Source organism: Oncorhynchus mykiss, chromosome 2 (assembly GCF_057628025.1).
Source record: "Oncorhynchus mykiss isolate SJ-2025 chromosome 2, ASM5762802v1, whole genome shotgun sequence".
In the NCBI taxonomy this organism is placed as follows: Eukaryota; Metazoa; Chordata; class Actinopteri; order Salmoniformes; family Salmonidae; genus Oncorhynchus; species Oncorhynchus mykiss.
The window spans coordinates 24,138,916-24,157,138 of NC_143023.1; the positions used below are offsets into that span (position 1 = coordinate 24,138,916).

General features: G+C 44.1%; 1 protein-coding gene across 2 annotated transcripts in view; it reads right to left on the bottom strand.

Moving 5' to 3' along the window:
* The window catches only part of LOC110538828 (glutamate receptor ionotropic, kainate 2), a 254,022-nt gene that overhangs the window by 123,180 nt on the left and 112,619 nt on the right, over positions 1-18,223 (bottom strand). The gene's annotated exons all lie outside the window — the stretch shown is intronic.

Genomic DNA, 18,223 nt, shown 5'->3' on the forward strand with positions numbered 1-18,223 from the left:
CCACAGACGCAATCGCCATTGACCTGCACACTGCCCCATCCCATCTGGACAACAGGAATACCTATGTACAGTATGTTCTTTGACTACAGCTCAGCCTAAGATCAGGGCCATGGGTCTGAAACCTGCCCTCTGCAACTGGATCCCGGACTTCCTGATGGGCTCACCCCAGGTGGTGAGGGTAGGCAACAACATCTCCACCACGCTGCTCCTGAACACAGGGGCCCCACAAGGGTGCATGCTCTGCCCCCTCCTGTACTCCCTGTTCTCTCATGACTGCGTGGTCACTCACATCTTCAACTCAATCATAAAGTTTGCTGATGAAACAACAGTGGTAGGCCTGATTACCAACAACGACGAGACAGCCTACAGGAAGGAGGTGAGGGCCCTGGCGGAGTTGGGCCAGGAAAATAACCTCTCCTTCAACATCAACAAAATGAAGGAGCTGATCGTGGACTTTAGGAGACAGCAGAGAGAGCACGCCCCCCTCCACATCGATGGGGCCGCAGTGGAGAGGGTGAAAATCCTCAAGTTCCTCTGCGTTCACATCACTGAAAACCTGAAATGGTCCATCCACACAGACAGTGTGGTGAAAAAGGCATTACAGTGCCTCTTCAACCTCAGGAGACTGAATAAATGTGTCTTGACCCCTCTCTAAGACCCTCACAAACTTCTACAGGTGCACCATTGAGAGCATCCTGTCGGACTGTATCACCGCCTGGTACGGCAATTGCACCGTCCGCAAAAGCAGGGCTCTCCAGAGGGTGGTACGGTCAGTCCAAAGCATCACACTGCCTGCCTTCCAGGACATCTACAGCAACCGGTGTCACAGAAACTCAAGGGGCTGAGCCAAGGCCTGTTCACCCCGCTACCATCTAGAAGGCGGAGACAGTACAAGTGCATCAAAGCTGGTATTGAGAGGCTAAAATACAGCTTCCATCTCCAGGCTATCAGACTGTTAAATAGTCACCACTAGGCTGCCTCCGCCCAGTACCCTGCCCTGAACTTAGTCACTGTTGCTAGCTGTCTACCACCCGGTACTCTATCACGCCCTATCTACAGTCGTGGCCAAAAGTTTTGTGAATGACACCAATATTCATTTCCACAACGTTTGCTGCTTCAGTGTCTTTAGATATTTTTGTCAGATGTTACTATGGAAAACTGAAGTATAATTACAAGCATTTCATACGTGTCAAAGGCTTTTATTGACAATTACATGAAGTTGATGCAAAGAGTCAATATTTGCAGTGTTGACCCTTCTTTTCAAGATCTCTGTAATCCGCCCTGGCATGCTATCAGAATTTGTGGGTTTTTGTTTGTCCACCCGCCTCTTGAGGATTGACCACAAATTCTCAATGGGATTAAGGTCTGGGGAGTTTCCTGACCATGGACCCAAAATATCAATGTTTTGTACCCCGAGCCACTTAGTTATCACTTTTGCCTTATGGAAAGGTGCTCCATCATGATGGAAAAGGCATTGTTTGTCACCAAACTGTTCCTGGATGGTTGGGAGAAGTTGCTCTCAGAGGATGTGTTGGTACCATTCTTTATTCATGGCTGAGTTCTTAGGCAAAATTGTGAGTGAGCCCACTCCGTTGGCTGAGAAGCAACCCCACACATGAATGGGATCAGGATGCTTTACTGTTGGCATGACACAGGACTGATGGTACAGAGATGAGGTAGTAATTAAAAAATCATGTTCAACACTATTATTGCACACATTGCATCCACTCAACTTATTGTGTAACTTGTTAAGCACATTTTTAATTCTGAACTTATTTAGGCTTGCCATTTCAAAGGGGTTGATTACTTATTGACGCAAGACATTTCAGCTTTTAATTTATAATTGATTTTATTTTTGATCTAAAAACATAATTCCACTTTGACATTATGGGGTATTGTGTGTAGGACAGTGACAGAAAATCTCAATTTAATATATTTTAAATTCTGGCTTTAACACAACAAAATGTGGAGAAAGTCAAGGGGTATGAATACTTTCTGAACGCATTGTATATATATTACATTTTTTAGGTATCAGTAGAGTCAGAGCTAGAAAGGGCGGCAGGAGGATCAAGTGCACGTGCTGGTTCAGGTTTTTAGGGGGAAGCTGGTTCCACCATTGGGGTGCCAGGACAGAGAAGAGCTTAGACTGGGCTGAGTGGGAGCTGCCCTCCTGTAGGGGTGGAAGGGCCAAGAGACCTGAGGTGGCAGAATGGAGTGCTCGGGTTGGGGTGTAGGATTTGAGCATAGGCTGAAGGTAGGGAGGGGCAGTTCCTCTTGCTGTTCCATAGGTAAAGCACCATGGTCTTGTAGTGGATGCGAGCTTCGACTGGAAGCTGAGGAACAGGGTGACATGGAAGAACTTGGGAAAGTTTAACACCAGGTGGGCTGCAGCGTTCTGGATATGTTGCAGGGATTTGATGGCACAAGCGGGGAGCCCAGCCAACAGCGAGTTACAGTAGTCCAGACGGGAAAGGACAAGTGCCTGAATTAGGACCTGCGCCACTTCCTGTGTGAGGTAGGGTCGTACTCAACGGATGTTGTAGAGCAGGAACCTGCAGGAGTGAGTCGCTGCTTTGATGTTTGCAGAAAATGACAGGGTGACATCCAGGGTCATGCCAAGGTTCTTTGCACTCTGTGAGGGCAACACTGTGGAGTTGTCAACCGTGATGGAGAGGTCTTCCCCAGGAGGAAGAGCAGCTCCGTCTTGTCAAGGTTGGTGCTTGAGGTGGTGGGTTGACATCCAAGTTGAGATATCTGCCAGGCACTTTATTACTGCACTGTTGGAGTCAGAAACAGAAGCGTTTTGTTGCACTTGCGATAACATCTGGAAAATATGTGTACGTGACCAATACAATTTGATTTGATTTTCACAGTTAATTGGATGCCTACGTCACAGCATCGGACATGAACGCAGTATCTGTATGTGGAACAGAGAGACCATGTGTCATCACCGCATCAGAAATCATCACATATTACTAGATCGCCCCACATGTATCAGTCTACAGATGTAGGATCTTAATATGAGTCAGTTTGCTACAACAGGAAAATAATCCTGCAGCAACAGAAATGTGAATTATTATGTGGATTCTAAGTAATGGAGATTTTTGTAGGGGTTGATACATTTTTCTAAAAGGGAATATCAAGTCTAAAATTTCAGTGTCAATTACAAAATCCATAAGCCTTTTTAAACCTCAAATATACTACAAGTTTTAAATGTTCTGCATTGCAGGAAAGTTCTCTTGCAACAGGGTGATCAAATAAAGATCCCACATCTGTTCATGAGAGCAACGTCTGTCTGTGAAACAACAGAGAGAATGTGTCCTCATGTCATCACATCACCGTCAATAGGCTACATCACACCAACTCAGTGGGATGTCAACCATCAGAAATATGACACCAGCTTCCGTCTCCAACAAGAGAGACAATGTGTCATCATCCCCGCCAACCACTTCACAGATCATTCATATCATCACATTATCACATCCCAGTCAATGGAATGTCTGTGCCATATAGATCTCATTTCATTGGGATGTCAACCATTCAAACTGTTTTATCCTCGTTGCCTACCTAACTTGGTTGTACTGTGAGACTTCCACCATGAAGATGCACAATGTTATTATAGGAAACAAAGAGAGAGGAGCGAAAGGAACAGGGAAGAGGGCAAGAGAAGCAAAGAAAGGGCAATTTTCTAATATGCCAAATAACCATGGCGACATGACATCTACAGCACACAGCACATTAGACAAACAATCATAAAAAGGTATGATAAACCCAGACATCTCTAATCTCTGAAAACACACTGGGTGTGTACCAAATGGCACCCTATTCCCTACATAGTGCCCTATGGGCCCTGGTCAAAAGCACTGTACTATATAGGGAATAAGGTGGCGTTTGGGACTCTCTCAGAATCTGCAGCTTACTCCTTCACTCTCTGTAATAATAAACGGCTGACAGTAAACAGAAGTGCGTAAGGAGACTGATATGAGAGCAACTTATCAGAGAGAAATGCCAGTCATCCACGCTCCAAGTTCCATACCCCTAATTCCACAGTCCCTCAAAAAAATCTAATTAGTGTTTGTCTCGCTTGATTGGAAAGCAATCAAAATAGCTCCTTACGTTTGCTGTATGGACATCATGCCTGGGGGTTGCCGTTGGAAACCGCAGTTCTGCTGAATAAATCAGGACCTAAACCTGTCATTTCCCCACCCTTGTCCTGATTGTTTGCCGGAAGCGGTTGCGAAGGCAGTTTGGATGATAATATGGTGTTGCGGGTGGTTACTGTCAGTCGTGTCATGGTGTGGGAGTTTAGGAATAAAATGTGTGATATTAATAATGTCTATTTTAGAAGGTGTTGATAAAAGAGAAGTGAAGCTGCTGCAGGGTGGGTGACACTCTGGAGGACAGGGGGGTGGAATGGTGTGGTCGCCAGCTGCAGAGTGACAGTCTGTCTTTTCCTGAGGGGTGGAGGGGGTGAAGGATAGGTAAGGGGCAATTCTATGCTGTCCACACTGCCTCAGTAACCCAGAGAGAAGTGTCTTTATAATCACTCTGGTTTAGTGTGGCACCTGTCAATCACAGTGCAGAGAAGGTGGGCCACGGAGTGGACTGGCTGGGACGGGGAAGTGGGGAGGGTGGTTTAAGTCTGAGATGCCATTATTACTACTGCTGACACTGTGATTTTTCACTGTGGTAAAAGTGTGTTGGATGCCATGCTAGCGGGTGGTTTGTGGGATGAGAAACACACAACTCAAATGGACATTCACAGGGAACAATGCTGCCGCAATTAGCACCCCTACAGCCAGTTCCTAATGGACAACTATCACCAATGTGGATCTACTATAACTATTACAGAAAATAAAGAAAAACAACATGTAAATAAGAAAAAAGTATTACCAAGAAAAAATACAAATTCAGCTAGTTTACACAAGGTTGAATGGATGTAAAAAGTGAAAGTGAAGAAAGACAGGAAGTGTGGGTGGGTGGGGGGGAAGGGGAACTGTGTGAATTTTGGCAGTGAATGCTTGAGTGCTTTTCTCTCTTTTCCCCAGTGCTGTGTGAGCCTCTGAAGAACCAAGCAGGCAGCAAGCCTTGCAAATGATTTAGCAACAGCGCCACTTCACTCTATAAACATCTCATTAAAATCAATTATGTCACTCCTGAATGAAATTAAAGCTAAACGCTTTAAAAGCTGGCTTTTCCCTTGTGTCAGCCAATATGAACATTACACCTGACGCTGTCTATTCTTCCGCCTCAATCTGCCTCCTTCTCTTCTCTCTCCTCTCTCTCTCTCTCTCTCTCTTTCTCTCTCTCTCTCTCTCTCTCTCGCTCCTGTGCGCTCTCTCTCTCTCTCTCTCTCTCGCACTCTCACTCTCTCTCTCTCCCTCCCTTGTGCGCTCTCTCTCTCTCTCTCTCGCTCTCTCTCTCTCTCTCGCTCTCTCTCTCTCTCTCTCTCTCTCTCTCTCCCTCTCTCCCTGAGAGATAAATCAGAGAAAGTATTCAGACCCCTTGATCTTTTCCACATGTTGTTAAGTTACAGCCTTATTCTAAAATTGATTAAATAAAAATAAATCCACAGCAATCTACACACAATACCCCATAACGACAAAGCGAAAAACAGGTTTTAGATATTTTTTCAAATGTATGAAACCACAAAACAGAAAAAACTTACTTACCTAAGAATTCAGACCCTTTGCTTTGAGACTCGAAATGTAGTTGTTTCCATTAATGATCCTTGATTGGATTCCACCTGTGGTATATTCAATTGATTGGATATGATTTGGAAAGGCACACACCTGTCTATATAAGTTCCCACAGTTGACAGTGCAAGGTCAGAGCAAAAACCAAGCCATGATGTCAAATCAATTGTCCGTAGAGGGCACAGATCTGGGGAAGGGTACCAAAAGATGTCTGCAGCATTGAAGGTCTCCAAGAACACAGTGGCCTCCATCATTCTTAAAAGGAAGATGGTTGGAACCACCAAGACTCGTCCAAGAGCTGGCCAAACTGAGCAATCGGGGGAAAAGGGCCTTGGTCAGGGAGGTGACCAAGAAACTGATGGTGACTCTGACAGAGCTCTAGAGTTCCTCTGTGAAGATGGGAGAATCTTCCAGAAGGACAACCATCTCTGCAACACTACACCAATTACACCAATTAGACCTTTATTGTAGAGTGGCTAGACAGAAGCCACTACTCAGTAAAAGGCACATGACAGCCCACTTTGGCAAAAGGCACCGAAAGACTCTCCTGGTCAAGAACTACAGTGTTAGTGGTGGCTGTTTAACAGTCTGATGGCCTTGAGATAGAAGCTGTTTTTCAGTATCTCGATCCCTGCTTTGATGCACCTGTACTGACCTCGCCTTCTGGATGATAGAAGATTGAGTTGGAGGCGTGCATGGCCACGCAGTCATGGGTGAACAGGGAGTACAGGAGAGGGCTCAGAACGCACCCTTGTGGGGCCGCAGTGTTGAGGATCAGCGGGGTGGTGATGTTGTTACCTACCCTCACCACCAGATGGGTTAGGGCAGTGTGCATTGTGGTTGCGATTGCGTCGTCTGTGGACCTATTGGGGCGGTAAGCAAATTGGAGTGGGTCTAGGGTGTCAGGTAGGGTGGAGGTGATTTGGTCCTTGACTAGTCTCTCAAAGCAAATCATGATGACGGAAGTGAGTGCTACGGGGTGGTAGTCGTTTAGCTCAGATACCTTAGCTTTCTTGGGAACAGGAACAATGGTGGCCCTCTTGAAGCATGTGGGAACAGCAGACTGGGATAAGGATTGATTGAATATGTCCGTAAACACACTAGCCACCTGGTCTGCGCATGCTCTGAGGATGCAGCTGGGGATGCCGTCTGGGCCTGCAGCCTTGTGAGGCTTGACACGTTTAAATGTTTTACTCACATTGGCTGCAGTGAAGGAGAGTCCACAGGTTTTGGTAGCGGGTCTTGTCAGTGGCACTGTATTGTCCTCAAATCGAACAAAATAAGTTGTTTAGTCTGTCTGGGAGCAAGAGATCCTGGTCCGTGACGGGGCTGGTTTTCTTTTTGTAATCCGTGATTGACTGTAGACCCTGCCACATACCTCTTGTGTCTGAGCCGTTGAATTGCGACTCTACTTTGTCTCTATACTGACGCTTAGCTTGTTTGATTGCCTTACGGAGGGAATAAATACACTGTTTGTATTCGGTCATGTTTCCGGTCACCTTGCCCTGGTTAAAACCAGTGGTTTGCGCTTTCAGTTTCACGCGAATGCTGCCATTAATCCACGGTTTCTGGTTTGGGAATGTTTTAATCGTTGCTGTGGGTATAACATCGTCAATGCACTTTCTAATGAACTCGCTCACCGAATCAGCGTATTCGTCAATGTTGTTGTTGGACGCAATGCGGAACATATCCCAATCCACGTAATCGAAGCAGTCTTGAAGCGTGGAATCAGATTGGTTGGACCAGCATTGAACAGACCAGAGCGAGGGAGCTTCTTGTTTTAGTCTTTGTCTGTAGGCTGGAAGCAACAAAATGGAGTCGTGGTCAGCTTTTCCGAAAGGAGGGCGGGGGAGGGCCTTATATACGTCGCTGAAGTTAGAATAACAATGATCCAGGGTTTTACCAGCCCTGGTTGCGCAATCGATATGCTGATAGAATTTAGGGAGTCTTGTTTTCAGATTAGCATTGTTAAAATCCCCAGCTACAATGAATGCAGCCTCAGGATATGTGGTTTCTAGTTTACATAGAGTCAAATAATCAAGTTCATTCAGGGCCATCGATGTGTCTGCTTGGGGGGAATATATACGGCTGTGATTATAATCAAAGAGAATTCCCTTGGTAGATAATGCGGTCGACATTTGATTGTGAGGAATTCTAAGTCAGCTGAACAGGAGGACTTGAGTTCCTGTATGTTGTTATGATCACACCACGTCTCTTTAATCATAAGGCATACCCCCCCCGCCCCTCTTCTTACCAGAAATATGCTTGTTTCTGTCGGCGCGATGCGTGAAGAAACCAGCTGGCTGCACCGACTCCGATAGAGTCTCTTGAGTGAGCCATTTTTCCGTGAAGCAAAGAACGTTACAGTCTCTGAATGCTACCCTTGCTCGGATTTCATCAACCTTGTTGTCAAAAGACTGGACATTGGCGAGTAGTATGCTAGGGAGTGGTGCGAGATGTGCCTGTCTCCGGAGCATGACCAGAAGACCGCTTCGTTTGCCTCTTTTACGATGTCGTTGTTTTGGGTCGCCGGCTGGGATCCGATCCATTGTCCTGGGTGGAAGGCAGAACACAGGAACGCGAAACGAGGCGGCCATCTCTGTCGGCGCCAGAAGACAATGTTTGGAGGAAACCTGGCACCATCCCTACGGTGAAGCATGGTGGTGGCAGCATCATGCTGTGGGGATGTTTTTCAGCGGCAGGGACTGGGAGACGAGTCAGGATCGAGGGAAAGATGAACGGAGCAAAGTATAGAGAAATCCTTGACGAAAACCTGCTCCAGAGCGCTCAGGACCTCAGACTGGGGCGAAGGTTCACCTTCCAACAGGGCAACGACCCTAAGCATACAGCCAAGACAAAGCAGGAGTGGCTTCAGGACAAGTCTCTGAATGTCCTTGAGTGGCCCAGCCAGAGTCCGGACATGAACCCGATTGAACATCTCTGGAGAGACCTGAAAATAGCTGTGCTGCAAAGCTCCTCATCCAACCTGACAGAGCTTGAGAGGATCTGCAGAGAAGAATGGGAAAAACTCCCCTAATACAGATGTGCAAAACTTGAAGCGTCATACCCAAGAAGACTCAATGCTGTAATTGCTGGCAAAGGTGCTTCAACAAAGTACTTAGTAAAGGGTCTGAATGCGTATGCAAATATGATATATACAGTATATATATGTTTTTAAATAAATTAGCAGCAATTTCTAAAAACCCGTTTTTGCTTTGTCATTATGGGGTGTTGTGTGTAGATTGATGAGGGAAAAAATGCTATTTAATCCATTTTAGAATAAAGCTGTAATGTAACAAAATGTTTTTAAAAAGTCAAGGGGTTTAAATACTTTCCAAAGGCACTGTATGTCACGTTAGGATAATACAGTGCATCACTACACCAAACAAAGAACCTGCCCTCGCCATTGACAGACCATTGGCTTCAGATTAAAAAACTAAAATGCAGGAAGCTAGGTTAAATGAAAATTAAACTATTCATTCATTCATTACTTAACATGCTAATCATTTGATTTAGTTTTTGAATCACATATAATGATGACTCTGATCTGACTATTCCCAAAAATCACAAGGCCTACTATTAAAGAAAATAAAGATAACAAGACTAAAGAAAAATGTGGATGTGTCATTTATCCCCTCAATGAAGTTAAACTAGGATGTGTCATTTATCCCCTCAATGAAGTTAACCTAGGATGTGTCATTTAGCCCCTCAATGAAGTTAAACTAGGATGTGTCATTTATCCCCTCAATGAAGTTAAACTAGGATGTGTCATTTATCCCCTCAATGAAGTTAAACTAGGATGTGTCATTTAGCCCCTCAATGAAGTTTAACTAGGATGTGTCATTTATCCCCTCAATGAAGTTAAACTAGGATGTGTCATTTATCCCCTCAATGAAGTTAAACTAGGATGTGTCATTTATCCCCTCAATGAAGTTAAACTAGGATGTGTCATTTATCCCCGCAATGAAGTTAAACTAGGATGTGTCATTTATCCCCTCAATGAAGTTAAACTAGGATGTGTCATTTAGCCCCTCAATGAAGTTTAACTAGGATGTGTCATTTATCCCCTCAATTAAGTTAAACTAGGATGTGTAATTTATCCCCTCAATGAAGTTAAACTAGGATGTGTCATTTAGCCCCTCAATGAAGTTAAACTAGGATGTGTCATTTAGCCCCTCAATGAAGTTAAACTAGGATGTGTCATTTAGCCCCTCAATGAAGTTAAACTAGGATGTGTCATTTAGCCCCTCAATGAAGTTAAACTAGGATGTGTCATTTAGCCCCTCAATTAAGTTAACCTAGGATGTGTCATTTAGCCCCTCAATGAAGTTCATTAGTGTTGGAGGATGAGCCAGATTAAGGTAGCAGTGGGCTGGATGATGATGATGGTGATGTGTGTTGGCAGGGTCATCTTTTATTTGGGGGCTAGGCTAGTCGTCTGGGTGCTGGTGTTGTTTTGCCTGTAATGCCATGCCATGCGCAGGGCCCCTGGGGGGCCTCTGGCTCTCCAGCCTCTCTGATTAAAATCTGTCTCTCACCAGCCAGAGCTGAGGCCCTGGGCCTGTGTCTCCTCACCCTCTCTCCCCTCTCACTCACATCTAAATCACCCTGACATTCCCCCTTCCCTCCCGCCTCTGTCTCCCGTCTCTCTCTGCTCTCTTTCTTCTCTTCTTCTCATTCTCTCTCCATCTCAACCCCCCGCTTGCTCTCCCCATAGACATGATATCTATTAGTGGGCAAAACAAGCACCAAGATCCTCTGTTCTGCCGTGTTGTACTGCCATGTTGTTGTAGGCCTTACTGCGGAGAACTAGAGGGATGTCTAATTGTGGAGGCAATCGTGACGGTGCATATTCCTGTGAAATTTAGAGTTAGATAAACTGAATCCTGGTGTTGATATGAGATCGGTGTGTCTGTGTTTCAGATATCCTGACTACACCCTGCTCATCCAGGTAACATACTCAGCAGGAGCAGAGTGAGCCCCCTCCAATCCATCCATTCCTCCCTTTCTCTACACCTCTAGTCTCTCCATCAGCTCCAATTCTCCACAGCTCGCAGGAGCAGGCCCAATAACACACACACAGCCTCTTGCTGATAAGTAAGTAAACTTTAATAAAGGCTCTTTATTGAGCTAAATGAATCATAAAATTGGCCTGTCTCTGGGTGTTATTGTGGGCTGGCATATTGAGTAAGGAGTTTGTTACGGGTATGTGGCAGCCTAGGGGGAGTGAAGGTGACAGAGAGAACACGGAAGGACTTACTCAATGACTTACTACAGCTTTCAATCAACCCTGGCTGTTGTCGGCATGGCCAGCTGCAGTGCACTATGGGACTGTGGAGGTTCTCAGGAGGAGACATAGGGGAGGGGCCAAACTACAGGTCATTTAAATGTCTCCATGGCACCATGGAAGGTTTCTCTCTCAGTATAAACTAGAAACCCCTTGATGTATGTTAGATGTTTCTATTCTATTGAACAACCTGAATACTGTTTTGTGGCTGTTCAACACTATCGAACAGTATAGTAAACATTAAACAGTGTTTAAACAACTCAGAGAATGGTAAGTGGTTACAGCAGAGAGAGAGTGAGTGAGTGTGTGAGTGTGTGTGTGTGTGTGTGTGTGTGTGTGTGTGTGTGTGTGTGTGTGTGTGTGTGTGTGTGTGTGTGTGTGTGTGTGTGTGTGTGTGTGTGTGTGTGTGTGTGTGTGTGTATGTGTGTGCCAGTTTTGAGCAGAGAGAGGACTCCGTTGAGGCTGTTGCTTATTTCTGTGACTGCCTCAGGCCATATTCCAGATGGTTTAATGTTCTTTGCTTTTAACCAAAATGAAACATTTTACTTCTAAATATTTCCTATGGAGCTGACTGTTCTCCTCCAATCTGCCTCTGATGACCTCTTACAAATTATAAATGTAGAAAAATCTCTGTTCAACTAAAGGTAATTTTATGTTTGAAGATAAAAGCGGTCAATAAAAGGAAGTAACAATAGAACAGAGTAAGAGACCGACTGCACCTTTAACCTTTAACCATTACAATCTGGTCATGAGACTTAGGCTCAATAGGAGAGAAGATTGACTGTTAAACCTAGCTTTATTATGGCTGTTGTTTTCCATTGTAATGACAATTTGCTCTCCCTCCCTCTCTCTCTCTCTCCACCCCATCACCGTCTAAAACATATTTCTGAAATTAGTCTTGAAGATGACTGTCTGGTGGTTGCCAACAACTGTGTGCATGTGTTTGTGCACACACAAATCACAAATCTCCAAGTCAGCGACCCAAATGTGTAGAGATGACTGGGTGATGAGTACAGGGCCTCTCCTCTGGTCCACTCCAGCCCAGCATCATCGCTGTCTATTGATCCTGGTTAGGCATCTCTTGAACACGCTCATGTACCTCAATGAACCATTCTACAAGTTCAACAAGCTTCCTTTCACACACACACTGACCAAATGTCAGGATTCTCACCCTACACACGGAATGTTAATAACCTGTAAAGCATGCGCTGTTTTCCTACTAATAAACTAATGTCCCTTTTTCAGGACCCTGTCTTTCAAAGATAATTCGTAAAAATCCAAATAACTTAACAGATCTTCATTGTAAAGTGTTTAAACACTGTTTCACGTGCTTGTTCAATGAACCACCGAAAGCCAAGTTAACAGATTAGCGACTATTTCGAATCACACCGTACCATCTCCGCTATGCAATCTGGTTTCAGAGCTGGTCATGGGTGCACCTCAGCCTGTCACATTCGTTATAAAGATGAGACCAAGGCAGCATGAGTAGAGTTCCACATGTTTTTAATAAAACCGAAACTCCACAAAACAAACGAAACGTGACACTATACGAATTGTGCAGACAGGCAAATAAACATGGAACAAGATCCCACAAACACCAAAGGGAAATGGCTACCTAAATATGATCCCCAATCAGAGACAACAATAAACAGACGTCTCTGATTGGGAACCATATCAGGCCAACATAGAATTACAAAAACCCTAGACAATACAAAAACCCTAGACAATACAAAACTAGCGTACCCACCCTAGTCACACCCTGACCTAATCAAAATATAAAGAAAACAAATATCTCAGGTCAGGGCGTGACACAGCCACGCTCAAGTTCCTAAACGATATCATAACCACCACCGATAAGAGACATTACTGTTACAACCGTATTCAACGACCTGGCCAAGGCTTTCGACTCTGTCAATCACCACATTCTTATCGGCAGACTAAATAGCCTTGGTTTCTCAAATGACTGCCTCGCCTGGTTCACCAAATTCTTCTCTGATAGAGTTCAGTGTGTCAAATCGGAGGGCCTGTTGTCCGGACCTCTGGCAGTCTCTATGGGGATGCCACAGGGTTCAATTCTCGGGCCGACTCTCTTCTCTGTATACATCAATGATGTTGCTCTTGCTGCTGGCAATTCTCTGATCCACCTCTACGCAGACACTGTGTTAACTAACCTCCAGACAAGCTTCAATGCCATACAACTTTCCTTCCGTTGCCTCCAACTGCTCTCAAATGCAAGTAAAACTAAATGCATGCTCTTCAACCGGCTTCCTATTTTCTAGAATCGGCATCCTATTTCGCAACAAAGCATCCTTCCCTCATGCTGCCAAACATACCCTCATAAAACTGACCATCCTACCGATCCTCGACTTTGGCGATGTCATTTACAAAATAGCATCCAACACTCTACTCAACAAATTGGATGCAGTCTATCACAGTGCCATCCGTTTTGTCTACAAAGCCCCATATACTACCCACCATTGCGACCTGTACGCTCTCGTTGGCTGGCCCACGCTTCATACTCGTCGCTAAACCCACTGGCTCCAGGTCATTACAAGTCTCTGCTAGGTAAAGCCCCGCCTTATCTCAGCTCACTGGTCACCATAGCAGCACTCACCCGTAGCACACGCTCCAGCAGGTATATCTCACTAGTCACCCTCAAAGCCAATTCCTCCTTTGGCCGCCTTTCCTTCCAGTTCTCTGCTGCCAATGACTGGAACAAACTGCAAAAATCACTGAAGCTGGAGACTCATATCTCCCTCACTAGCTTTAAGCACCAGCTGTCGGAGCAGCTCACAGATCACTGTACCTATACATAGCCCATCTGTAAATAGCCCATCCAACTACCTCATCCCCACACTGTATTTATTTATTTATCTTGCTCCTTTGCACCCCAGTATCTCTACTTGCACAGCAATCACTGCTGTGTTTAATTGGTATATTGTAATTACTTTGCCACCATGGCCTATTTATTGCCTGTATATAGACGTTTTACTACTGTATTATTGAATGTATGTTAGTTTAGTCCATGTGTAACTCTGTGTTGTTGTATGTGTCGAAATGCTTTGCTTCATTCTTGGCCAGGGAGCAGTTGTAAATGAGAACGTGTTCACAACTAGCCTACCTGGTCAAATAAAGGTGAAAAAAACGACACTAACAGCTTACAGACGGTAGGCAATTAAGGTCACAGTTATGAAAACTTAGGACACTAAAGAGGCCTTTCTACTGACTCTGAAAAACACCAAATGAAAGATTTCCAGGGTCCCTGCACATCTCAATGTGCTTTAGGTATGCTTCAAGGAGGCATGAGGACTGCAGATGTGGCCAGGGCAATAAATTGCTATGTCTGTACTGTGAGACGCCTAAGACAGCGCTACAGGGAGACAGGACGGACAGCTGATCGTCCTCGCAGTGGAATACCACTTGTAACAAGACTTGCACAGGATCAGTACATCGGAACATCACACCCGCGGGACAGGTACAGGATGGCAACAACAACTGCCTGAATTACACCAGGAACGCACAATCCCTCCATCAGTGCTCAGACTGTCCGCAATAGGTTGCGAGAGGCTAGACTGAGGGCTTGTAAGCCTATTGTAAGGCAGGTTCTCACCTGCCTTGGGTACAAACTTACCATCGCTGGACCAGACAGGACTGGCAAAAAGTGCTCTTCACTGACGAGTCTCGGTTTTGTCTCACCAGGGGTGATGGTCGGATTCGCGTTTATTGTCGAAGGGATGGGAGTTACACCGAGGCCTGTTCTGGGATCGATTTGGAGGTGGAGGGTCCGTCATGCTCTGGGGCGGTGTGCCACAGCATCATCGGACTGAACTTGTTGTCATTACAGGCAATCTCAATGCTGTGCATTACAGGGAAGACATCCTCCTCCCTCATGTGGTACCCTTCCTGCAGGCTCATCCTGACATGACCCTCCAGCATGACAATGCCACCAGCTATACTGCTCGTTCTGTGCATGATTTCCAGCAAGACAGAAATGTCAGTGTTCTGCCATGGCCAATGAAGAGCCCGGATCTCAATCCCATTGAGCACGTCTGGGACCTGTTGGATCGGAGGGTGAGGGCTAGGGCCATTCCCCCCAGAAATGTCCGGGAACGTACAGGTGCCTTGGTGGAAGAGTGGGGTAACATCTCACAGCAAGAACTGGCAAATCTGGTGCAGTCCATGAGGAGGAGATGCACTGCAGTACTTAATGCAGCTGGTAGCCACACCAGATACTGACTGTTGACTGTGTCATGACGCTGGCCTGGGGGTAGGTTTATGTCCGTCATAAATACCCCCCCCCCCCTTTTTTCCTCTCTCTACCTTACTGATGTGACTATTGAAAATTCATAGAGATTCTGGGAACATCAGAAGGTGGGGGGAAATGAACCATGTTCTAGTAATCCTAGTAATTCTAGTAATCCACTTAATTATTATGATGTCAGTTCGGTTGTCATCTGAGACATTCTCATCAATGATAGGATGAAATAAACGGTACAGTGGAAAGTCTACACATTATAGTTATCAGATTCACATGGAATTGTTGTTCAATTTAAATGTTTGAATATTAAATTATTCGTGATGGGAGGAAATGTGATTTTAGCTTCTAAAATGTGAGAATTGGGTTTTCATGAGTGAATTAGGCCCGACTCAGTGGCCCGCCCACGTGAAGAGACATTGGTTATAAACTATGAAACACGCCCTCCTCTCCCTTTCTATATAAAGCCTTGACGACACTATAACTTTCTGTTCCGGGTACATTAGGATGATGATCCGATGTCAGAAGGGTTCAGATAATAACTACAGAACGAAGCCAACCTCAGCGTGAGCTTTGGTTCCGAATGGTATGAACTTTGAACTCTTATTCACTACAGAAGTGATACCTCCTAGCCATTGAGTTAGCAACAGAAGCTGCAAACGTGGGCTAGGAAAGAACAGACAGAGTATTCCGTCTACCACTCAACGACGTTACTACAACGTATCCAATATACCACCAGAGACATTCTTCCGAGGACAGGATGATCTCTGTTGCCCAACACGACCAGCATCTACGACCAACCTACCAAAGCGCAGCTCAGAGTAAATATTTATTGCATTTTCCTTTTCCAAATGCGCGGTAATTTAGAATGCATAAGATTCTGTATTTACAATAGAGTAGCTGCCTACGGCCAGATAGAGACATCGCTTCTCCCTTTGTTCTTCAGTCTTCCCACTCTTTCACTCAAACCCAGACCCATTTTCTTTGTGTAACCAGCTGTCATATCTGTTCCGTCCGCTAGGGACGTTTTCCTTTATGACATAATTTGTAATCAAGGTATGATTAATTCTGTGTATATGTAATTCTGTGTGATTAGTTAGGTATTTAGTAAATACATAATTGAGCCCAATTTTGTATTGCTGATTCAACTTGTTAGACAGGGTTCGTGAAGATAACCAAGAATTTACAACTTTCAGATGAGACTGAAATAAGGTGATGATTAATATTGGCTGCTATTGAAATAAAATATTACTAGGTCTTTAACCTCTTTGATCTCTAGGGGCGCTATTTCATTTTTGGATAAAAAAACGTTCCCGTTTTAAGCGCGATATTTTGTCGCGAAAAGATGCTCGACTATGCATATTCTTGACAGTTTTTGAAAGAAAACACTCTGAAGTTTCAGAATCTGCAAAGATATTGTCTGTAAGTGCCCCAGAACTCATTCTACAGGCGAAACCAAGATGATGCGTCAACCAGGAAATGAGCAGATTTCTGAAGCTCTGTTTTCCATTGTCTCCTTATATGGCTGTGATTGCGCAAGGAATGAGCCTACACTTTCTGTCGTTCCCCCAAAGTGTTAGCAGCATTGTGACGTATTTGTAGGCATATCATTGGAAGATTGACCATAAGAGACTACATTTTCCAAGTGTCCGCCTGGTGTCCTGCGTGGAATTCGGTGCGCAATTGCCAGCTGCTTGTACTTTTCCATTTGATTGAGGGGAGAAACCATGCTTCCAAGAACGATATATCAATGAAGAGATATGTGAAAAACACCTTGAGGATTGATTCTAAACAACGTTTGCCATGTTTTCAGTCGATATTATGGAGTTAATTTGGAAAAAAGTTTGCGTTTTGAGGACTGAATTTTCGGGTTTTTTTGGTAGCCAAATGTGATGTATAAAACGGAGCTATTTCTAATACACAAAGAATCTTTTTGGAAAATCTGAGCATCTGCTATCTAACTGAGAGTATCCTCATTGAAAACATCAGAAGTTCTTCAAAGGTAAATGATTTTATTTGAAGGCTTTTATGTTTTTGTTGAAATGTTGCGTGCTGGATGCTAACGCTAAATGCTACGCTAGCTAGCTACTTTTACACAAATTATTGTTTTCCTATGGTTGAGAAGCATATTTTGAAAATCTGAGATGACAGTGTTGTTTACAAAAGGCTAAGCTTGAGAGATGGCATATTTATTTAATTTAATTTGCGATTTTCATGAATAGTTAACGTTGCGTTATGGTAATGAGCTTGAGTCTGTATTCCTGATACCGGATCCGGGATGGGGAGATCAGAGAGGTTAAGAGTTTATTCGGAATATAACTGCTCTATAAATATTGTTTTGTGGTGCCCCGACTTTTTAGTTAATTACATTTACATGATTAGATCAATCAGGTAATATTAATTACAGAGAAAGCATTTTATAGAATAGCATATCATATCACTTAATCTGGCATAGCCAAAGACACGACAACTGTTACTTTTGATTTTGACTCCCCTTTGTTCAGGGACACATTATTCCATTTGTGATAGTCACATGTCTGTGGAACTTGTTCAGTTTGTCTCAGTTGTTGATTCTTATGTTCATACAAATATCAAATCAAATTTATTTATTTGTCACATACACATGGTTAGCAGATGTTAATGCGAGTGTAGTGAAATGCTTCTGCTTCTAGTTCCGACAATGCAGTAATAACCAACGAGTAATCTAGCTAACAATTCCAAAACTACTACCTTATACACACAAGTGTAAAGGGATAAAGAACATGTACATAAAGATATGTGAATGAGTGATGGTACAGAACGGCATAGGCAAGATGCAGTAGATGGTATCGAGTACAGTATATACATATGAGATGAGTAATGTAGGGTATATAAACAAAGTGGCATAGTTTAAAGTGGCTAGTGATACATGCATTACATAAAGATGCAGTAGATGATATAGAGTGCAGTATATACATATACATATGAGATGAGTAATGTAGGGTA